At 39.1% G+C, this 25,409-nt stretch overlaps 1 protein-coding gene across 1 annotated transcript in view; it reads right to left on the minus strand.

Moving 5' to 3' along the window:
• Positions 1-22,183, minus strand: part of LOC124776658 — a 31,364-nt gene extending 9,181 nt beyond the window's left edge. Inside the window, exon 1 of the mRNA XM_047251749.1 lies at positions 22,126-22,183. The gene's annotated coding sequence lies outside the window, so the exon portion shown is untranslated. The remainder of the gene's footprint in view (positions 1-22,125) is intronic.
• Positions 22,184-25,409: the final 3,226 nt, after the last annotated feature.

Below are 25,409 nucleotides of genomic sequence, written 5' to 3' on the forward strand. Positions count from 1 at the left end.
TAAAAAGGGATCACCAGAAGATATGGGAAACTACCGGCCTATCTCTCTCCATCCTCTTTTTTCTAAAATATTTGAAAAACTTGTGGCAAAACAACTAGAAAATTTCCTTACAGTAAATGACTTTTTTTGTAAAAATCTGTTTGTTTTTCAAAGAGGAAAAAGCACCATAAATACCATCAGAGAATGTACAGAAAAAAAAACATGTCACTAGGTCACCATACAAAAGTGTCAGCAATATTCTGTGATCCAATGAAAGCCTCTGACTCGGTGGACCACTCACTATTACTTCACAAACTGAAGAGCTATCAGATCCAAGATACTGTGTTATAGTGGTTCATCTCTTATCTTACAGAAAAGAAACAAAGAGTTATTTTAACATCAAATTCAGTTAACTACCACTCTGAATGGAAAAGAATTTTCTAAGGATTTCCATAGTGTTCAATACTGGGTCCTTACCTGTTCTTGTTGTATATAAATGATTTACCATTAAATGTCAATGCTCATTCAGCCTTGTTCACAGATGACACCTCAGTCCTGATAGAAAATGATACAATGCAAAAGATTCCAGATAGTACAGAAAATGGTCTGGGGAAACTGGAATCCTGGTTCCTTAAAAATGTACTACAGCTCAATGTCATTAAGACCCAGATAATGAAATTTGTCTCTGAATTGTCAGCAATATGTCCTGTACAAATAGCCCATAATAATCAACTGATGACAGACATTAGCCATATCAAATTCTTGGGCCTAAACCTTAATAAAAGTTTAAACTGGAAGACATATATAGACTTCCTGGCAAATAAATTAATTTCCCTAGCTTTTTCAATGTTTATTTTGTCTGGTGCCATTCATATGGACACAAGAAAGACAGTCTACCAGTTATTTTGAATCTGTTACTTGGTATGGGATAATTTTCTGGAGAAACTCTAGAAGCAGTACAAGGCTACTAATTCTTCAGAAGAAAATCATTAGAAACATGCGTGCTGCCCACAAAAATGAGTCATGTCACCCATTGTTCATGATATTAAATATTCTAACAACTACTTCATTGCACATTTTTGAAATTTTGATTTTTGTATATAATAATCAAAATAATCTTGAAAAGTTCCATTTTAAGCATAGCTATGGTACTCGTCACAAGGAAAACTTCAAATTGCGTTTCATATCACTTAAAGTTTTATGCACAGACACCACTGTACATCTATACATCTGTACATCTATAACAAAAGGAAGAAACATATTAAGAATGGACTTTGATTTGCTGAAAAGTTTACTCCAAAATATTTTAGTAGAAAAATGTTACTACACCTCTGAAGAATTCATGAAAGACTATAACAATAAAAATCTATAGCTAATTTTGCAGTGTTGTCCATGTACAATAAAGGGAACTGGTAAACTGTTGACTTATAATAAATATTGTACTGTTATATTTATTGGCATTACTCTTAAAACAGTGTAAAAAGAATTTCTGTAAATAATTATACATTATATTTTTGCTAAACTTGATGTGTCCCCTGTACAACAGATCATATGATCTGTACAATGTACATAATGAGACTAATAAATCACATTCTACACATTTTATGTTCCACATTTCATACACCGAAGGACAGCCCACTAAAGTAATTACTTTTTTCTGAGGCTCCTGGCTATGCAAGTCCACCTCCATAGGCAATGGTCAGTATGTCTGGTTACTATGTGAAGGACCCAGATTCAGTTCCTGATACTACCATGTGTGTGTTTCATTCGTGACAGAGCTGTAATGGAGTATATTCAGCCTTGTGATACCAACTGAGGGTTTACTTGAATGAGAAGTAGCAGCTCTAAGGTCTAGAAAGCTGGCAACAGCCAGGAGAGTTGTGTGCTCACTCAGCCCCCTCCAGACTACATCATTGGGTAACCTGATTGTCAGTCAGCCCTGATTGGTTCATACATACCAAAGTGTGGAGCTTAGTTTCTTGTTTGTCTTGACTATGTAAAAGTTCTGTTAGAGATTAATAATAAAGAACAGGAATTCTTCTTCTTTTAGTCAAGAGAAGGAACAGAATATTATCATACACGCTTTTCAAGCAGTCTATATCTGCCATCTCATTAGTGTGGGAAGAATTAAGGAAGTGTATTGTAAACATCAGTTTCATTAATTGTTTGCTACTCTTGGTACACTCCAATGAGTTTTCAATAGTTAATTTTCTCTGGGAGACAAATGTGATTGCATCTGCTGTTACTGCAAACACTATTGTTGAGTGAAATGAAAAGTTGCGAACAGCAGAAATAATATATTCATGTCTTGGGAAGCTTGCTGTACTCTGTATCAAGGGGAAGTAAGTGCAAAAGATAGATGTGTATTGATCGTTGGACTCTCAAACATACAGAGAATAATAATATGTCTTAGGGAAAAGTCAGCAAGGGATGGGAAGTATCACATTATGTATTCTGTGTGTGCACCAGACTGTCTCATTCAACATGTTAACCCTTAACTTGTGAGGTGCTTATGTTGAGACATGAGATGAGGTCTACTCAAAACATTTTGCTTTATCTTTCCCTCTGATTTAAGAAATCTGATATCCTGACTGTACAAAATAGTACTTAGCAACTATCGACAACTAATAAAATACTGCACATTGATGAAGTCATTGTATGTATGCTCTATACAACTTGTTCTAATTTAACTTAAAAAATTAAGAGTATTACTCAAATTGATTCTATCCTTTGTACTAAATAGATTAGTAAAAACATTAAGTAATTGATCACATATTTTGAGATGAACAAGTGCAACTGAACAATTAAAAGCTGGATATACAATGTAGTACAGTTTTTAGATGTTGACAGTATTGCAAGTATTTGTTACTGAAGATGGACAACAGCAGTGTTTTGTAAAGCTGTATTTCCTAGTGCACATGCTTGACCCTTTATAGTCTCCTTATGATACAAAGGTTACAACACCACTTGAACCCATTTCGTTCCCTAATGAACCTTATTGTGAACATTGCTTACTGCAACATCTTCTCTTTCGTCACCAGGCATTCCAGAATCTGAATTATCTTCACACGCGTCCAGGCATAAGTCTTCCTCACACTTGTCAACATCACTTGCATCATTTAACTGTATCATATTACAGAATTGAAGCCTTGTTGTGAGGCATGTCTCTCAGAGGGCGTGTCCTAATAATAAAGCTGCAATTCTCACTCAGTAACAGCTGGGAATAAACTAACCTCAACAATGTTCAAGGCCATTAGAGCATAAGGCAGACAGTAGTGGGAGTGTGCAACTGCAAAACAAGATGTGAGGATACAAATTTAAAATTATGAGTTAGTGCAGGAGACCTAACATCACAAGTTAAGGGTTAAATAGGCTGTTTGAGGGAACAGGGTACTACGAGCTGCAGATTGTGGCACACTATGAAATAAATGATGTTTGTTGTCTAGTCTCCAAGGCCCTACTTCATTCATAAAAGTGGCAGGCAAAGAATGTTGCTCATCAAGCTTCAACAAAGTTCTCAATCTGCACCATTGTCTCCAAAATTAAGGGGGCCTCAGATCTTGAGCTGAAAAGAAGGCTGAACCAGAAACTTTGAAGGTTCTCTAATCATGACTTCCTGTACTTGTGGCATTAGGCAGAGAGTTGTAGTGTCCCATTAAATAGGTCAAGGGTGCACTAAACTGAGGGGCTGCTCTCTAGGTAGCTGCTTGTGTGTGGAGCATTTATTGTTCTTATTACAGAGTTTGGCCAATTCTAGACTGCTTGGAACCTAAAACTATGGTGTAGTATTTTTATTATCTTTGTAGAACTCTTTAATGCATTAGCTGCTTGTCTACCTCTGCTCCTTATGACTCTCATATAGGTTGTGGTTTTTGTTGTTGGATAGGAAATTTTGCTGTACCGATTGGTAGCCTAAAATTTTCTTTGCCCTGTATGGTTTCTTCTATGGAGTTGAGTCTTCTCAAATCACTTCCTGTATCTTCAAGCCATCTCAAAGAGTTTTTTAATTTGGAAATGGAATCCAAAATTGTCTTGGTGAGCCTGCTGTAATTCATTCTGTAAATGGAACTGTGAAGCTTTAATCTCCTCTTCCTTACTGTGTCTGTGATCGTTTCTGTTTCTGTATGAATCTCATTTCTCCTCTTCATCCAGCTGTTATCTTCGTTCTTTTGTAGTACTAAAATTATTTGAATATTTCCCTTTCTTTCTTTTCCATTTCTTCTTGTTCATCTCTTTTATTCAGTGTAAGGCACTCAAATCTGTACAGTGCTTCTGATTTAATTATTGTTGCAATGGAGCATAAATGATCTTTTATTATATTGGTTTTGGTTTGGTTTTTATGCTAAATAAAATTTCTTTAGTTTTTCCTTTACTTGTGTTATCTAATCCATTTTATTGTATAGGCTATATTTTCCCAAATACTTAAACTTGTCAACTATTGATATTTCTGTGTTGTGCTTATATAAAATTTCTCTATTGTGCTTATGTTCAATGTATTCTGTTTTCTCAAGCAATATTTGTAATATGGTTTTAGCTGCAATTTTTTGAAGTGTTTTTGTGATTATCTTTGCATCTGATTTGTTCTTAGAAATTATTGTAACATGATCAGTAGAAGTGAGACATTTCACCTCAATCCTTCCCCCTTTTTTGTCCCAGATGAATTTCTTTGATGTTTTTCTCTTGTGGGTATTTGTCTTACTTCCTCGTAAGAGAATGGATCAGAGTTCATCACCCTCCTGAATTCCTGTGTTAATTCTGAAAAGTTCAAAAACTTTACCTAGAAATTTAACTGTTGAAACTGTGTCTGCAACTGTTCAACTGTCTGGTGCTGTCTGGTGGTTTTGCTAATGCTTGATTCTTCCAGTAGTAGAAATATTGTCCATCTATGTAATCACAGGCTTTTTGAAATCAATGAAAGCGATAACTGTGTTAAGGTTCCATATTTTTCTGATCCTGAGGATTCTTTTCCAGTTAAAAATTTGCTCTGGCACCATCTTGGTACTCACCCGGTGTGTATTCTTCTTGGGCTCCTATATTACTCTGTAAAACTTAGGATATAATTTTGTCAGTAACTGGAAGTAGAAGTATGCCTTGCTGATTGTTGGTTTCTTTCCTACTTCTCTTCCTATACAGTGGATGGATTATGGCTTGTTTCCAATCATCTGGTGTTCTTCCTTCCTCCCAGATTTCTTTAATAACCTCATAAATGGTTTCAGGTACCTACTTCTTCCTAAGTTTCCACATCTTAGCTAATATTCCATCTCCATATTGCAGTGTATTATTTTTCAGAGGGCCAGTGTATTGTTCAATTTGATGCAGTGGCAATGGCACTGAAGATGGGCTTTCTTTTTGAGATTGTCTGAAAATTAGTCATCACATCAGCTCCTCACAGCTTAGAAGATTCTTAGAGTACACACATAAAAAAAAAAAGTTTTGCATCACCCTGGTTCCCTGACCTCCTGAAGATGGACATTGACTGTGGATATTTTATCACAAACACAGTCCCTGTGATTGTTCAGAGATGTCACTAAACCCACCCAAAGATGTAAACAATCATGCATGAGCGTGCGTATTACACTTAGGGGGTCTGACAAATTATCAGTTGTAGTCATTGAGCCAGGAGAAAGGTACACTGCTCATGTTGTCTGTAATTCAACCATGCCTAGATGGTCAATACCGCAATACAGTCCCTGTGATTGTTCAGAGATGTCACTAAACCCACCCAAAGATGTAAACAATCATGCATGAGCGTGCGTATTACACTTAGGGGGTCTGACAAATTATCAGTTGTAGTCATTGAGCCAGGAGAAAGGTACACTGCTCATGTTGTCTGTAATTCAACCATGCCTAGATGGTCAATACCGCAATTCAATCGCATCCACATTGTTACTTTGTGTGAGAAAAGGCTCTCAACAAGGGCAGTGTCCAGGTGTCTTGGAGTGAACCAAAGCGATGTTGTTTGGCCATGGAGGAGATACAGAGAGACAGGAACTGTTGATTACATGCCTCACTCAGGCCGCCCAAGGGCTACCACTGCAGCACATGACCACTACCTGCAGATTATGGCTCAGAGGAACCCTGACAGCAATGCCAACATGTTGAATAATGCTTTTCATGCAGCCACAGGACGTCATGTTATGACTCAAATTGTGTGCAACAGGCTGCATGATGCACAACTTTGCACCTGATATCCATGGTGAGGTGCATCTTTACAACCATGACACCATGCAGTGCAGTACAGATGGGCCCAACAACATGCCTAATGGACTGCTCATGATTGGCATCATGTTTTGTTCACCAATGAATGTCGCATATGCCTTCCACCAGAAAATCGTTGGAGACGTGTTTGGAGGCAACCCGGTCAGGCTAAACACCTTAAAAACCATTGTCCAGCGAGTGCAGCAAGGTGGAGGTTCCATGCTGTTTTAGGTGGCATTATGTGGGGCTGACATATGCTGACTGTGGTCTTGGAAGGCACCGTAACAGCTGTATGATATGTGAATACCATCCTCCGACCGATAGTGCAACCATATTGGCAGCATTTAGGCGAGGCATTTGTCTCCATGGATGACAATTTGCACCCCAATTGTGCACATCTTGTGAATGACTTGCTTTGTAATAATGACATCACTTGACTGGAGTGGCCAGCATGTTCCCTAGACATCCCTGGGATAGATTGAAAAGGGCTGTTTATGGTCGACATTGCCCACCAACCACTCTGAAGGATCTATGCTGAATCGCCATTGAGGAGAGGGACAGTCTGGACCAACAGTGCCTTGATGATTTTGTGGATAGTATGCCATGATGAATACAGGCATGCATCAATGCTAACGGACATGCTACTGGGTACTAGAGGTACCGGTGTGTACAGCAATCTGGACCACCACCTCTGAAGGTCTCACTATATGGTGGTACAATATGCAATGTGTGGTTTTCGTGTGCAATAAAGAGGGCAGAAATGATGTCTATGTTGATCTCTATTCCAATTATCTGTACAGGTTCCAGAATCTCGGAACTGAGGTTATGCAAAACTTTTTTTATGTGTATATTTTGTTAGTGACTTGCAGTTCTTTTTGTTTGTAATCAGTTTGATTATTGAATCTCCGAAGTGAAGGTCTGCTGTCTTGCACCCTATTATTTACTATCTGAAAATACTCTTCATATCCATCAGGTTGCTCTGTCTGAAATGTATATCTGTTCCTTCTAATCATTTTCCTCATATTTCTGTTCCTCTCCTCTAATAATGTCCGACGTCTGTCTGCTGATCTCAGTGGACATGTTCCAGTCTCTTTCATTTTTGAAGCTGTTATTCTACATTCCATTGCTTCATCACATACCTTGTTCCACCATTTATGTTTTTGTCTTCTTGGTTGTCATTCGAGTTCTTTCACCCTTTCTATCATTACTTCTCTAGTCATTTTCCTCATATTTCTGTTCCTCTCCTCTAATAATGTCCGATGTCTGTCTGCTGATCTCAGTGGACATGTTCCAGTCTCTTTCATTTTTGAAGCTGTTATTCTACACTCCATTGCTTCATCACATACCTTGTTCCACCATTTATGTTTTTGTCTTCTTGGTTGTCATTCGAGTTCTTTCACCCTTTCTATCATTACTTCTCTAGTCTCATCCCAATGTCCTACCTTCTTCATGTGAAGCTTTTTAACAAATTTGTCCCTGTTGCCAGAAATTTTGTGTCAGTACTATGGAATTTTTTAATTTTGGGGTTTCGTCTTTTATGTTGAAATTTTCCTTAATTTCTGATAAAAATTATTGGGTTCATGACTAGCCATCTTCTGAACAGTACATTCATAATTTCTCTATGGTTTAGTTTGGTTATTTCTGTGCGAGTTGATATGAGCCTAATGTGTATTACAAGAAGAAAAAATTTTCTCTCTCCCTGGCAATTTTCTGAAACAGGTTGACAGTTTTAAGTTGAATTGTCTGCAGAAGTTGGTAAGCCCTTCTCTGTTCTTGTAGATGTAAATTTCATGCTACTGCCTTGTATTTCACTTCTCTGCTGATTTGTATGAAGACATCTATGAGTAATTTTTTGTGATGCTTCAGTGTCTTTGATGTCTTGTTTTCTAATTTTTCCCAATATTGTTTGACCTTCTGGATTTTTCCAATTGACCTTGTTTGCAGGTGTGAATGAGTTTATGATGGCATAGCTGTTATTAACTGCTGATCTGAAGTCGTATTCACTCTAATGGAGATGTAAAATACATTATGAATTCTGTCAGATTCTGTTTGGCCATGAAAGATATTCCAAGCGCAATGAGTTTCTGTTTATTTTTTATGCCCAGTTTCCCTTTATAAATCTTGTAACTCTCTCATTTAGATGCATTCTCATATTCATATTTGGTTCCCTGAAGTGCTAATGTGAGTATACTACATGTGTTTAATACATTCATCAATTGTTTAAGTTTCCCAGTATTTAGTAAAGTGTTGATGTTCAATGTTCCTAGCAAATGTTTTTTATTAGAACTTATGCAAGAAGTTGTGTCATGGTTTCCAATGATGAAGGCTTGATTGCAGCCTGGAATACTTTTCTCTTTTCTGTCCAGCATTACCATCATACCTGGGCTGAAAGTAAATTAGGAAGGATGTTAACTGCTTCATGGGAAGTCACTTGTGGTCAAACTGCCAGATAGGTTTTAACAGGCCATGTAATATGGGAACAGGTGCCTTTCATTGCTGACCACTTTGGTAACATAGGCCATTGATTTTTGCAGCCACTATCCATGTGTAGACAGATGATGAACCATAGCTGCTTCTTGCAAGTCACTTATAAAGTGCTTTGGTGATTCTGTCCATTTCCACATAATGATAGCTATAAGAATTTGAAGTGTAAGACACAAAGAAATGCCCTTCAAATGCAGTGACTGTAATTCTAGTGATCAGCTGCTAAACCATCTACAACAAAATTCCAGAGTTTCAAACAGTCCTAAATGATAGTGGAGCTCATACAATGATGAGCCAAAACTTTATGACACCTGCTTAATAGCTTGTTTGTCCATCTTTGGAACAAAATACATCACTGATTCTGTGTATCAGGGATCCAACAGTTTGTCGGTAGGTTTGTGGAGGTATGTGGCATTTGATGTCTATGCACAGGACAGGTAATTCACGTAAATAACTGGCTGCTGATTTGTGTATGCAGTATTGGCACCCAAAAGCGACACAGATGGGATCCAGAGGCTTTACATCAAGTGAATTTGGGTGCCCAGACATTAATGTGAGTTCATTACAATACTCCTCAAACCACTGTGGCACAGATCTGGCTCTAAGACATGGACAGTTGTAATTCTGAAAAATGACATTGCTGTCATGGAAGACATCTTGGTTGTAGGGATAAGGTTGGTTCGGAGCTATCAGCATGTGTCTGATTCCTACCACAGTCCCATGCAAGTATATAAGAATGTCTCCCACAGCATAATGCTACTCGCGTCAGTCTGTGTCCATTGTGGACTGTATGTTTCAAGCTGCCGTTCACCTTGATGGTGGCATTTGCGGAGATTACCATTGACACAGTGTACCAAAAATGTTATTCACCAAGAGCTGAAATATTTCCAATTACCAACTGTCAAATCCCAATGGTTGCATGCCCACTGCAATCATAACTGATGATATCATCAGGACAACATGTGGATGCATATGGATGGTCTGCCACTGCGCTACATGTTCAACACTGTATGATGAATGATGTGCTCTGAAACACATGTGCATGCACCAGCGTTGTGCTCTTTTGGCAGAGATGCCACAGATCACCATACTTTACAGACCAAGCAAACTTCTAAACTCCATGTTCTGTGAAGAGCCATGGCTGTCCTCCTAGCCATTTCCATAGATTCTCATGAAAGTAACAGGTGAACATTCAACCAGATTCCCTATTTTTGAGATACTTGTTCATAGGTTCTGTGTAATAATAATCCATCCTTTGTCAAAGTTGCTTATGTCAATGAATATCCCAATTTGCAGCCCATATCTTCACTAGTGTGATCTCTGTTTGTGTCTGCTCTCCTTACACACTTTTATTATGACATCACCTGTCCACGTCACCAGGTGGCATCCAATGTCATGGTGGGCAGTGGGCAAAATGTTGTGGCTTATCTGTGTATAATGTTAGGAAAGATATCTGTATAAAACCCAAATTTGAGAGCAGTGATATTTTTCAGTAAATCTACGTGTGTATTAAAATGATAGGTCAATAGGAAATGGAAGTGGCATGTTTGTTGCAATAGTGCAATAAACAAATCCATTGTGAGACAGGAATAGAAGCTGCATGTTAGATTGTTTGGATAAGATTCAGTTTTGAGGGTGAGGATAAACTTATAATTCTGTCCTTCTGCTGACCACCAGACTCATCCTCAGATGTAATCATAAACTTTGGAGAAACCTTCAACTTCTTGTACATGTCTCCAAATCAAACCATCATCCAAAAATCAGTTGGGATGATTACAGTTTTGTAAGTGAAGAGGATGTCAAGAAATTCTGCAAAATAATACTAATTGCTTTCCCTGAAAACTACATGAAACAAATGCTTCAGAAGGTCACTTATAATGGAAGTATATTTGTATTGGATCTAATGACAACAAATAGACTGGGTTTAGAGGTTTTCTATATTGCAGCTGGTATTGGTGAGCATGTGACAGTTGTAACAGCAATGATTGCACAAATATAAAGGGCAACTAAAACAAGTAGAAAGATTTACATTTTCAGCAAGTTCATAAAGAAGGTAGCAATGTTATATCCGCAAGAATAACTCAGAAAATTTACCTCTGAGCAGGAACACATAAAAGAACTGTGGATCAAGTTCAAAAGAATGGTTGAGCAACCACTGGACTGATATGTACCTAGCAGAACAATTTGTGATGGAAGAATCTTTCATGGTACATATTCACAGTAGAGAAACTTCTAAAGAAACACTAACTTCTGTATCATAGGCGTCAAACTGTGGAGACGTAGATAGGGACACGCTGAATGAAATGTGTTTGGCTCTCGAGAAGGCAGTGAGTGAAGTCTTCAGTTACTACCACAGTTGTAACATCAAAAATCTTATCAAAAGATTTTACACAAAATTCAAAGAAATTCTGCTCATATGTAAAGGCTGACAGTGGGACCAAAGTTAGTGAGCAGACACATACTGATGACACATGAACTGAAATTGAGAGCAGTAAAACAGAATCAGAAATGAAGACCTCAATTTTCAAATATTTAGTTACAAAAGAAGTTACAGAGGTACTGCCCCACTTTAAATCTCATACCACTGCAATGATGACTGATACAAATATAATTGTCAATGGCACTGAGAAACAACAAAATCACTAAAATTAAACAAGGCTCCAGAGGTTGAAAAAGTGATCCACAAAACTACCATTCAGCCATCTGTTGACATTCATCTGTTGTAGAATCCTAGAACAGAGTCTGAGCTCAAACATAACAGAACGACCTACACAATGCCAGCCAGCATGGATTCGAAAGACATTTATCATAGGAAACTCATGTTTATCCTGCATGACATCATGGAAGCCATGAGTCAAGGCAGCCAAGTGGATGGTTCCCAAAAACCAGTTTAAATAATACTACATCAACGTCAATGTTATGAAAAGGATAGGTTGCTACTCGCCATCTAGTGGAGATGCTGAGTCGCAGTTAGGCACAACAAAAAGACTCCTAAACAAGTTAGCTTTTGGCCAAAAGGCCTTCTTCTGAATTAGAAAATGTACATGCCCACATTCACAGGAACACAACTCACAATAACTTGACCACTGTCGTCTCTGTCAGCTGAAGCCACACTGGTCTGTAGTGATGTACCAGAAGCAGGAGTCATTATTTGCAATTTTAGGTGCATAGTTTTTTTGAAAAGTGCCACTGTGATCAAGTAGATATCAAGATACTAATAACAGCTAAACAGCTCTGTATCACAAATGATGATGTAACAGCTTTCTTTATAGAAGTAACAACTTTCTTTATAATTTACTTGATTAAGTTTTATTGGGATAACTGTGGATAGCATGAAGCGTGATAGTGATAGTTCATTGTCAACATGGTACACAGATTACATTTCTATGATTTGCAAGTCTTATTAATGAATACCTTTACCCATTGCACATCACAGAAGGTTCTCATTCTTTATGTGATGTACAGAACATGGTGAATGTGTGAGTGAATGCATGAACAAATGCCCCAGGAAACCCTTTCTGTTCCTACTGTCTGTTAATGACCTGGCAGGCTATATTAACAGTGACCATATATTATTAAAGTTATTTACAAGAAACAGTATAAAATCTGTTATGCTCACTCAGTAGAAAACTTTGGTCTACTTCAACATCTCTTTCATAGCATCAGATGGAAAACATCTGGTAGTATGCAAGATCATTTACAGAAATCCAGTTAAATACATATGAAGCTTTCTATGTTAAAGAAGCCAATTGGTGTGGTGACCTTTCTGCACAATTTTTGCAATTTTAGCCCAAAAAGTTAAATGTGTTTATGATACATGGCACAACTTACCTGTGATGATAAAACATGCAATAAATTACAGAAACAATGTTTAAAATGTGAACAACAGGTCTTGATGCTACTGTTGGTGCTCCAGCAGTGGTGTCAAAAATCAACATTTTATGTACTCAAACTGAACAGCTACAAAGGCACAATTAAGCAACAGCTCAAGATGATCTACCAAAAATGTTAAATTTTAAGAATAAAAAAAAAATAATAAGAATTGTAAAACTTGTTTGATTTGTTGTCAAAGTAAGGGAGTAAGTCATTAGTCAAATGAGATTCCTAGTTTTAATAAAACAAATTGTTGTGAAATACTGTTAGCTTGTGAAAAGTCTATAGAAAGTTCAAGAAATGATAAAAACACAAAGATGTACAAAAGTGAAAGGAAAGTTTTTAATGATAACTATAATTTGTTTTTGGATATAAACTCCACTGTTATGAAAGATACATTGATATTGGCACATAATATCATGTTACAATTGATGTAATTGAAGTATTTGACATAGATAAAACTGAAGTTTTTGTGGCGGTGTTCGTAGCGACAAACAATTCGCTGTAGAAACGGCTTACGAAGTCACCGCCACACTTTTAATAGCAGGCCGACCGGTCTGCTGGAACAGTGAACAGAAAGATGAAAACCCAAACACTCTGATTAAATAAAAGTCGGTACTTATCTTTATTAACGAAGATACAGAAACACAGTTGTGAACTCCGTATCTACAGTAATCTGTCTAGTTAGAGTCGGAGCGGCTAGGTCAGCGTCGGCTGACGACAAACAACAACTCTGCTGCGATGAACACACAACTGACTAGCAAGTACACAATTCGGTGGCGAGTATACAACTGAGCGGCGAATACAGAACTGTCCTAGCGCTCGCGACTCCAGCGCTTAAGTAACCAGAAGCCAGCGGTGGCGCGCGCAGACTTGCGGTGATTTCCTGTCTCGCTGGCGCTGCTTATGCGGACGGTGTCCGGACTTTGATGCTGCCAACCTTTTGGCAGCGGGCTCGGGTGGCATTACTGGCTAGGATATAACAGAAGTGATATTTAAGAGAAAGATATGGGCAGTATAATATTTTGAAGATATTTGGTTTATTCCAGTTTGAGTTCATAACTTAATTTCTGCCAAGAAATTTGGGCAAATGGAATCAAGAAAATAGTTGAAAATGATAGTTAAGTATGGGTATTGTTTAAGAATAAAGCTGGAACTGATGTTGCTGTCCAATGATGAAAATGAGCTTGATCATTTATCTGTGAACGCTGTTCATCAGGTAAAGGCCTGCATTTTTTATGAAACTGATGACATACTACAAAGAAGCATGTAAATGTAATGATATATCTTGAACGGAATGACCTCCTCAATGCCAACCAGCATAGATTCCCAAAACAATGATCATGTGAAACCCAAGTCACACTTTTCTCACATAACATTCTGAAAGCTTTGGATCAAGGCAGTCAGACAGATACAGTATTTCTTGATTTCCAAAAAACATTTCACTCAGTACCACACCTTTGATTATTGTCAAAAGTATGATTATATGGGGCATCATGTGAAATGTGTGACTGGATTGAGGACTTTTTGGTAAGGAGGACACAGCATGTTATCTTGGATAAAGTGCGTTGGGACCCTTGCTGTCCATGTTGTATATTAATGACCTTGCAGACAATATGAAAAGTAGCCTCAACTTTTTGCAGATGATACAGTTATCTGTAATGAAGTATAATCTGAATGAAGCTGTATAAATATTCAGTCAGATCTTGATTATACTTCAAAGTGATGCAAAGATTGGCAACTTTCTTTAAATGTTGCAAAATATAAAACTACAAACTTCACAAAATAAAAAAATTAAGTATCCTATGACTATAATGTCAATGAAGCAATGTTGGAATTGGCCAACTCTTACAAATTTTTGGGTGTAGCTCTTTGTAGGGATATGAAATGGAATGTTTACACAGTCCAGTCATGGATTAAGCAGCTAGTAGACTTTGGTTTATTGATAGAATACTGAGAAAATGCAATCAGACTACAAAGGAGACTGCTTAAAAAATCACTCATGTCACTGGTTTTAGAATACTGCTCAATTGTGTTGGACCCATACCAAATAGGACTAACGGGGAATATTGAACGTATACAGAGAAGGGCAGCATGAATGGTCACAGGTTTGTTTAATGCATGGGAGAGTGTCACAGAGATACTGAAGGAACTGAACTGGGAAACTCTTGAAGGTAGATGTAAAGTAGCCTGAGAAAATCTGTTAACATAGTTTCAAGAACTGGCCTTAAGTGGTGACTCTAGGAATATAATTCAGTCCCTTACATTTTGCTCACATAGGGATCATGAGAGTAAGATTAGAATAAATACTGCATGCACAGAGGAATTAAAACAATCACTATTCCTGTGCTCCATATAAGAACGGAATGAGAAGAAGCCCTAATAACTTGTACAGTGAGACATACCCTCTGCAATGCAACTCAGTCATTTGCAGAATATAGATGTAGATGTAAATGAAAATTTTGATCACAAAAATAAATGGCATATACCGAGACAAATAAAATTGAAATCCAAACAATTACATAATTCAATGAATCATTTTTCTGGAAAGGTTGTTCATACATCAGACATAGAAGGAAAAAATGAGTTTGTAGATAATGGCTATGAAATTATTAGTTTTGAACATATTAGTCAAGAGTACTCCATTATCCTGTATGTGTCCAATACCTGTTTCAATAACCACTTGAGTGACACTAAAGAACAGTATGAGAACAATTTAATAGTAAAGAATGAAGGCAAAGGAACCCACAATTTATGTGAGTGATACAGCTTCAAGAAATTATTACATTGCAGTGAACATTCAGCACATAAACCAAGAATGGTGCTTCAACATAAGGCACCAAGAAATTACACAGGAGTGAGATAGCTGAAATACTCTGATAATTGAAGAAAAGCTGTGGAACAAGAAGTAAATTTTCTGAAGAAGAATGAAATATTGAATAGTTAAAACAGGCAAAATAAACAAGTTGTTTCAAAAATGGTGGGATTTTGCTACAAAATTAAAGTTTATGTTTAAGTACTTTTATTAGCTGTCAAAAGAAGTTACAGTCTTCAGTTTGTAATTTCAGATTAGGTAACCAAAGTACTAGAAGATTTATTAGTGGATCAGGATCATAAATACATGGAGACAGTTTCAATATATTCATCAACTCATTAAGGAGAATGAGATTAGAGTGAGAAGAACACCAACTGACAGAACTAACATTCTTGCAAATTTGTTTTCATCAAGTTACAATCAATGAAGGAACTCATTGTTATTGTCTCTGCTTCAGGATATAAAACATTGTGAAAGACTGTGGAAGTATTATTATATTATATCTTAATAATCTTTGAACATGTGAATTAGTGAGATAGAAAGTTTTTCACTATATCACAGCTCTTCTTTTGTTGTTGACAGATTCCATCAGACATCAAGAAATAATTTGAGGGAGTATACAAACACGTGCAATGGACCTGATACTGTTATCGGTACTAAAATATCTGGCAAGATTTGTCTATGTGTCTATGATTGAAAATGATGATACGGGGTGATGTAGGGCTATGGTAATGATTTACAATGAGCTATGGAATATACTAAAATTTCACTCTGTACGTATTCCACATATTGCATAAATTATGAATTCTCTATTAACTCTGTATGTTCATAGAACTATTAACTAATACTTGTGTAGCATTCACTGTTAATAAGAACATCATTGTTCATTTTTGGACTACAATATCCACAGACTGTTAAGTGCCGAAGTTACTGTCAGTTTATTTTGGGATGAAATGTCTATGAAATCCTATAACAATCACTTTGTGATCCAGATGCTAAACATACGCAATACAGTAGGCCCATACTACACTACACTACATGTAGGAAATCACTGTTGGTTCAGATGCATGTCTCTGTACAGAGACAATTATTGAACTATATGAAATAAAAATCATCATAAGTTCAGAACAGTTTGTGCTAGGACATTCAAACTGCATGGTTGGCTGTGGAGCATGATAGGGATTAGTATGCGCATGCATGGTTTGGTTTAGCAATGAAGCCTGTTTTCATTTGGGTGGGCTCATCAATAAGCAAAGTTGGCACATTTGGGGGACTGAGAATCTGCTTATCATGATCGAGAAGTCTCTTCTCTCCCAATGGGTTACTGTGTGGTGTGCAATGTCCAGTCATGGAATAATCGGTGTGGTATTCCTTGATGCCACATTGACTACGAAATGGTATGTGAAGGTTCTGGAAGGTAATTTCTTCCCCATTATCCAAAGTGACCCTGATTTTGACAAGATGTGGTTCATGCAAGTTGGAGCTCAACCTAAGCAAAGCAGCAGAGTGTTTGATGTCCTGGAGGAGCTCTTTTGGGACCGCATTCTGCCATATTATCTAGTTCTGAACACTTGCAACTCCTTTTTGTGGGGCTATATTAAAGAAAGAGTGTACAGAAACAACCCCAAAACTATTTCTGTGCTGAAAACAGCCATTCAGGAGGTAATCGACAGCATTGATGTTCTGAAACTTCTGTGGGTCATGCAGAATTTTGCTATTCGTCTGTGGCACATCATCGCCAAAGATGGCAGGCATATCAAACATGTCATAACATAAATCTGAATATCTGCAGTGATGTTTACATATTGAATAAAGTGAGTGCACACTGTAGTTTGTAACTAATTTACATTTTTTTCGTACAGTTCAATAATTGTTACCCTGTTAATACAGTGAAATTGATAAATCAATCATGGATGTCTGTAAAACATTTCTGAGGAATGTCATATGGGGTTGGGGGGGGGGGGGGGGTGAATGAGGGATGCCCAGGATCCTGGGGTATAAGACCAGAACTTGCTAGTTAGGATAAAATGAGGAATGGCAGCCCATTGTTTCTTAAGAGCTGAAACCAGAATAGATAGTGATGTCTGGTGCTGGGGTATGGAGCGAAATCGAGGTTCTAACTCATCTCAAAGGTGTGCCACTGGGTTCAGGTCAGGACTCTGGGCAGACCAGACCATTTCAGTAATGTTATTGTCCCTAAACCATCACCTCATAGGTAATGCTTTATGACGGGGTGCACTGTCATGTTGATACAAAAAGTCATGGTCTCTGGAGTGTTTCTACTGTGTGTACTACACAATGCTCAAAAATGTGTAGATATCCCTTCACAATTAGCATTTTTGGAGGTGTAATAATGGGACCACACCCTCACCATGAAAACATTCCCATGCTTCCTCCATGCTTCACTGTTGCACTACATATGATGGCAACTAGCATTTTCGAAACATTCACCAAATCCAAATGCTTCCATTGGATTACCACGGGATACAGCTTTGTTCATCACTCCGAATCATTTGTTTCCATTCATCCCCTGTCCATTGAAAGTATCACTTAGCATTGACTACAGAAACGTGTGAGTTATGAGGAGCTGTTTGACAATTGTACCCCATTCTTAGTAAGTCTCTTCGCACAGACACTATTCAACCTGGACTGCTGATAGCCCGTTTGAACTCACCTGTGATCCGTTCCGCTGATTTCATGCAATTTTTTTACAGCCACCCTCCATAGTGCTTCCTGTCCGTTAGTAAATGAGGCCTGTCTGGTCTTGGCTTAGCTGTCATTGTTGCTTTATGTCTTCACTTCACAATCACATCACCAAGAGTCGAATTGGACAGCTTTAGAAGGGATGAAGTGTGCCTAATGGATTTGTTACTGAATGGTTAGTCCACATTCGAAGTCACTGAGCTCAACTAACAACACTATATACTCTGCCTCTCTTTATGCTGGCGGGTTGGTATCTCGGTATCAGTTCCAAATTACACAGTGGTGTCCAGATACTTTTTATTAGTTTGAAAGTATAAATAAAAGGCCCGTAATCCTGATTCCCAGAAGGGGAGGAAGTGTAGCAGTTGACTCAGTCGACCCCTCTTGCCCCTCTCCTCCCTTGTGGATGACTAAATCTACCTCTACATTTATACTCTGCAACCACTTTGAAGGGCTTATCACGTAATCAGCTGCAGTATATCACAAACATGGAATTAACATGCACATTTTGGTTTTGTACAATGGGAAAAGTGTACTGTTAACCTATACGCTTAAAAGCAGGGACTGAGGAACAGAAAGAAAAGTGTGTATATTAGCATTCTTTCAAACGTGTATTAACATCCTGTCTCATGTCCTAGCTACCATTAAGGTAGGCCTACTGCTTTCTAAATTTGCTATCCTTGCAGATTCTGGAGAACATTCCCTTATTTCTTGTGTTACCAGTCCACTTAAATTTCAGCGTACTTCTATAATGAAATGAAAAATTCGGACATAGGCTGCAGTTGGGCATTGAAATGAACCAGTGCCGACAAGTGAAAATTCATGGCAGAACGGGACTCAAACGTGGATTTCCCTCTTTACCCGAGGTTGACAGGGGGCACTACGTACGTAGTGTGCGACAAGTTGAGAATCTGAATAGGGCAGTAAATGTGCTTGGATACTCGAAGCAGCTAACGTGAGCGCTCTCGTAAAGTTGGAAATGCAGGTTCGAGACCCCATCCGGCACGCATTTTCAATTGCCACCATTGAATTCATTTCAGTGCCCAATTGCAGCCCACGCTAGGAATTATTTCAATTCATCGGGCGTATGTACTGCTGCGGGTTCCAGAACATTGCATGTTCTCAAAGATGCAATATTCCTTCAGACATGTATCCCAAGGAACAGGCACTGCAGTGAGTACAATCGTTATGAAATACATGAAATGTGTTCACAGTTGCGAATACTAACAACCATCAGCTATATGAGGGAATGAAATGAATGAAAATTTGTGCCGGAGTGGGACTCGAACCCAAATTTCCCACTTCACGCGAGCCGTCGCTTTGGCTACGTATCCATGCACGGCCAGATCCAACCTTCCATATGTCGTCGTTCCTGCATCAAAACAGGTACTCTTACACAAATTATGTAATTCCCGGACATGGGAGGACATTTTAATTGAATGCCGCTGCCTGGAATCGGCAGATAAATACGATATGACAGTGCCCGCGTTGTTAGGAGAGCGATGCAATGTCCCTGCGGACAAGCATACATCTCCGAAGAAACATTGCTCGTTCTTAAAAACACAGGCACTAGAGTATCGTTTTTATCCGCCGATACCGGACAGAGATTTTCAATTAAAATGTCCTTTCCTGTACGGGAATTACATAATGTGTGGACGAGAACCAGTCGTGATGCAGGAACGACGACATATGGAATTCTGAATGCTGTCGTGCGTCGTGCATGGATGGCAAAAGTGGTTAAGGCGACTACTCGCGCAAAGCGGAAAATCTGCGTTCGAGTCATTCCCTCGCACAGGTGATGTTGCGAACACATTTATACTTCTGTAACACCAAATCTCAAACTCTTCGTTTCACTTTTTTCCGGCTTCCCAAAGCTCTTTCAATTAACAGATCAATATTTTTCATTTTAGGGCTTCCCCCATTCCACTGACAAAAACCATAAACAATGCGCAATCAGTACGGTAATTTCACAAGAATTCTAGGCTATCGACAGTACTCTATTCCTAATTTGTTTGTACAGCCCGAATTCGTCCTAAATTCAGCAACCAAAATTCCATTTATCGTCATGCATACAGTAACGAGCTTAAAAATATTTCCCAATGGACCCATAGCGTGCAAAAATGAATCTAGAAACAATTTTTAATTACAGTAATTGAAAAGTAGCTTTCAGGCTTTAGTCGGAATCAAAGACACGCACTATCATTGTTTTCCAAGTGGTTGTACGTTTCGTAACAAATAATATGCGTTATTATAATTATTCGGAATAGCGCGAATTGTAAGCGCATGTGAGTTCCGAAATTTGTCGTAGTCTGTCAGGTAGGATATGTGAGAAGATGTAAACTTTCCTTACTCGAACCGAAGCCGAAGCAGAGGTGTTCGGTAAATTATGAGTAGTCACGGAAATCCAGTTGTAGCCTCAATCACAGCAAAGGCAGTACAGCATGACGTGACAAGACTAAGTTATAGAAATACAAGAATCGTGATATGCTGTATTTTGCGGTCTGCTCCTTGAGGTACCGGTACAGTACAAGCAAAGGAAACATTAAGCACCTCCACATCAGGTGGCAAGTGGTTGAGACAGAGGAATCTAATTCTCGAGGGATGAGTGAAGTTAAAATCCTCGTCTTGTCATTCTGATTTATGTTTTCCTTTGGTTTCTTAAATCACTTGAGGCGAATGATGGTATGGTTTCTCAAACAGGATTGCGAACAGTTTCCTTCACTGTACTGTACTTGACCAGCCTGAGCAACAATGACCTCGATGTCGACAGGCCGTGAAATACTACATATTTTCCATTGCGAGCTACTTAACTGTGTTTAGAAACCCTGACGGTAAGGTACAGAAACGAATCATCCTTCAGTAGGACACACATCAGCATCACTATTTCCGACTCTAAGTATTGTGCTACATTTTACCTCGAAAAAATTTCAGAATGCAGGCTGACTTTGTTAAGATATGCAATAAACAACTACAACGCACCAGAAATTTGTTAATTTCACGAGATTCAACTATGAAAAACAAGAACAGCTGAACAATTGCAAATTAACTAAATGTCAGAATGAAGGTAAGGCAGGAAACGATTATAATGTTACTGGTTGGCTGTCTGGTACCGTGTAAAAGTTTAGCGGCCCCATTCCCGTCAGTTTTTACTTCCATGCCACCAGCAGCAATCTTAGGATACCCAAAGATATTACAAAATTCTTTTAAAAGCTGTATTTTTACGTCACACACCATGAGAAGGAGTTAAAAATCACCGACCTCAGGTGCATTTGAGCGTATGAATATGCATAGAAGAAGACGACGCATTAACCACTCATTCGCCGACGCCGGCGCCGACAATAATTACACAATTCATAATTCGCTAATTCGCCTAGATCCCTCCATCCCTCCCCCCCTCCCCCCTATGGTCGCTTCGGCAGGGACCGCCAAGACAATACTAGACCAATTAAGTGCGCACGGTGTCATTTACCGAGTCATACTATCCGCGCTCCATACGTGCCTGGTACGGGAAGAATCCCTAATATGTGGGACAATGCCAAGTGTCCCCTGTCGTGCACTTCACAATGGTTTTCAGACTACCTAGGTAAGCTTATGAGAACTAAGTACCGGTATCAGTCGTTGAAACTGAATAGACAATCTACGCGACCTACTTTCAATTAGCGCATAGCAGCTCTAAAACGTACCTTGTTTTCGTTGGCCTATAGGAAACTTAAGCTTATGGGGCTGCAACATCGCTGCTGCTTGAAGACCATAATAGTAATGCTTTTATTAAGTACTGATCTAAATCTAAAAGCACTGGCAATGTAACCGCTCAGAGAAAACAGTTATTTGAAAATTTTGGATTTCAGCCTGGAATTTAGCGTCTACTAAATTTCCATGCTCTAAGCTGCTGTTTAGTTCGCCCGTATGGTTAAAATCGCCCCCGATTTAAACCATAAGCCATTAACAAGATGCGACAAGCGTATTCTTTGGGAAGCATTCAGTGTGTGATGCTCACGTTAAAAGCAATACGTAATACGAATTCTTGACATTATTAGCAACATCACAAGAGTACGTCGTTAGCGAAAGCTTACCTGTGCGTCTTCCACAGCGGCCTTCAACAGAACGTGTGATGACAGCTGTGATGGTGGCACGCCTGCTGCTCACGTTGAACCTTGAGTTTTCCTCCTCTTATCTCCATCCCTCGCGTTTCCCCCCACTGTCTAGCTTGCTGGGTGGCAGTCGTACGACAACACATCAAGGAAATTTTTTACCAAGACATAAGCAACTATAGAAACGAGAATTAACATGTACATGTGCAACCGACTGGATAAACAATTGTACATTTAAATCTAAAACAGAAGATGAAAGCAGTTATAATCGATGGGCAAAAAGAAAAGGCTAAAGGCGCTAAATATGGAATACGCTGAGGATGTTTTGAGACTACAGTCAATATTTCCAATACACTGCAATGGTGGCCAATAAAACAGTAAAGGTGTGTGTCCACAAGCAATTAACTTCTAAAGGCACTTGCTGAGGTTTTTACTTTGACCAAAAACTTGTGCACGTTTCCTTCTGCAAATCGCTTGGACAAGTTAATTTCGGCAATCTGCTGCAAGTACATGCGGAAGTCTTCCCACTAGAGACGCATCGTGTGACGGGAAAATGGATGTTTACATCGTCGTGCTAAAAACCAGAGCAGCCGCCATCGTTGCTGCATTATTTATTGAAGATAAATCGTGGCGAAAATCAAAAAGTTTTCAAAGAAAAATGTTTGGGCGAAGAAAACGATGTAGAAGTGTATCATGAAACACTACTGAATGAGTTAAAATCAGGACTTCGCCCAGATTAAAAACTTTATGAGAATGTCATATGCAATTTTCGAAAATCTCTTGCCCGTTGTAAAGTAAAATATTCGAAACCAGGATACAAAAATGTTGCAGTCTGTATCTCCAAGCGTTCGCCTTTTAATTACTCTTCGATTTTTGCATAAACATTATCACAAACGTAAAACATTTATGTTACACTAAGATTAAAAATAATCTAAAATTTAAAGACGTCTCTACTACCGTTCTACGTGAAACAAAGTAATCGGTTAATTTTTTCCCACGTCCGTTTATGAATTGCCATGGTATATTTGTTTCGGTTCATCTATCTTTATGCCTTGTTTTAGACACTGACATGGTCGTACTGGTATTGAACACACAAAACTACTGCAAGTTTAAGAAAAACTTCCAGCAACTGGCATTTTCGGCAAGTTTTTGCAGCAAGGTGCAAGAAACCGTTTCCACTAACGTGCGGGAGCTGCTTCTACAAGTGGATGAAACTTGCAGAAGTCGACTTGTTGAGGGTGTTTCATGTCAAATAACTTGAAGGAGTAGCTTCAGCAAGCGACTTGCAGAAGTTTACCTGCTAGTGGACACACGTCTTAAGGCCAGACAGGACAGCTAACAACGAAATTTTAATTGTTGTACGTATACGGTGTTCAAAAATGGCTCTGAGCACTATGGGACTTAACTTCTGAGGTCATCAGTCCCCTAGAACTACTTAAACCTAACTAACCTAAGGACATCACACACATCCATGCCCGAGGCAGGATTCGAACCTGCGACCGCAGCGGTCGTGCTGTTCCAGACTGTAGCGCCTAGAACCGCTCGGCCACTCCAGCCGGCATATACGGTGTAGTAGAAAAACCATATGATCAAATTTGTAGGCGGTATAGGGCCCGTACAGAGCACGAAATTTAATACACGGAGCTACCTCCTGTGAAAGCAACACTGGCGGGGCATCTAGAAGACATCTAGTCGATCTGAGCTAGGACGACAGATGCGTGTGCATCACTGCATGCTTCTTCAAGTCTTTGTCAGAGTTCTTCATTCATAGTGGCTGGCGAGAGGTGCTGTGACAGCGACGGTAGACCGTAACCAGATGCATTTAATGGGTGAGAGACGTGGTAAATGTGGTGTCACCGCCAGACACCACACTTGCTAGGTGGTAGCCTTTAAATCGGCCGCGGTCCGGTAGTATACGTCGGACCCGCGTGTCGCCACTGTCAGTGATTGCACACCGAGCGCCACCACACGGCAGGTCTAGTGAGACGTCCTAGAACTCGCCCCAGTTGTACAGCCGACGTTAATAGCAATGGTTCACTGGCAAATACGCTCTCATTTGCCGAGACGATAGTTAGCATAGCCTTCAGCTACGTCATTTGCTACGACCTAGCAAGGCGCCATTACCAGTTAATATTGAAATTATAAAACATGTATCAACAAGAGCGATGTACACCAATTATGGATTAAAGTTAAGTATTACATGAACTACGTACTTTATTTGCTACTATTAATTCCCTTAACTGTTCCAGACCTCGCGCCAGCCTGCGTGAGCTTAAGCGCGTGCCTTTCGGCTTCCTCTCATAGTGACTTGGCTGTCTTGCCAAGTCACAACAGTAAACATACTGACCGGGTCAGCGGTCCAACACCGTCGGTATTGAGATAGGTTCAGACAGCATGGGCAACATGCGGTCGTGCGTTATCTTTTTGAAAAAGTAACGTCGTGGAGACTGGATAGGACGTAGCCACGTCCGAAATGTAATGGCCGCTGCCCAAATAAATGGTTGTATGAACCAGCAGCGAGTAGTTAGCCTTCCTCGAAAATCCGCTGCCGTTCTACCTAACAACTTTCACGATGCCGAGAGGTTTTGCTGCCTTATGGAAAAGTCTATGCAGAAGTTATGATCTAAGACATGTTAACGACAACTTAATGTCAGAACACATTAAAAACGACGAAGTAGAATTAATTCCTCCAGAAAAATCTGCATATTCATTTTATTTGTCTCATCAAGTGGTCAAGTGAGAGACAGGAGAGCACAAAATGTGGAATGACCTCCGATGGTTGCTCTCACGAACAAAGTGTACCCTCTCCTAATGCACTTAAGAAATCGGGCCTAACTGAAGTGATTGAGGTTCCGTCTGCGATGCCTTGTCATTGCCGACATCGTTCAAGCTTTTCTGTAGCTCCCTCTACATCCTGATGGTAACGATCTTACTAGATTCATCTAGTGCGAGACAAGATTGAGGATCACAATTAAGACAAAGGGCAGTTCGTAATTTCCAAGTTCTGTTGCAAGCGATATAGACGGCTCGAGTGTCATGGTGCGAGGTACCGATTTTGTTTACAGCGTTGTTGGCAACCGATTTTCTAATGTCAATAGTGTTCCTGATATGAGTGGAGCCAACGCAGTGTTGATGTGCTCTACTCTTACCTTGCAGGAGTTAGTTTCGAGATTGAGTACGGTGGAAAGTGGTTTGGGCTTCACTATTTTAGGAACTGCGTGGATTCTCATGGGAAGACATGTGCCAAACTAGGTGAAAGATATAGC

The sequence above is a fragment of the Schistocerca piceifrons genome, chromosome 2, assembly GCF_021461385.2.
Source record: "Schistocerca piceifrons isolate TAMUIC-IGC-003096 chromosome 2, iqSchPice1.1, whole genome shotgun sequence".
Classification (NCBI taxonomy): domain Eukaryota; kingdom Metazoa; phylum Arthropoda; class Insecta; order Orthoptera; family Acrididae; genus Schistocerca; species Schistocerca piceifrons.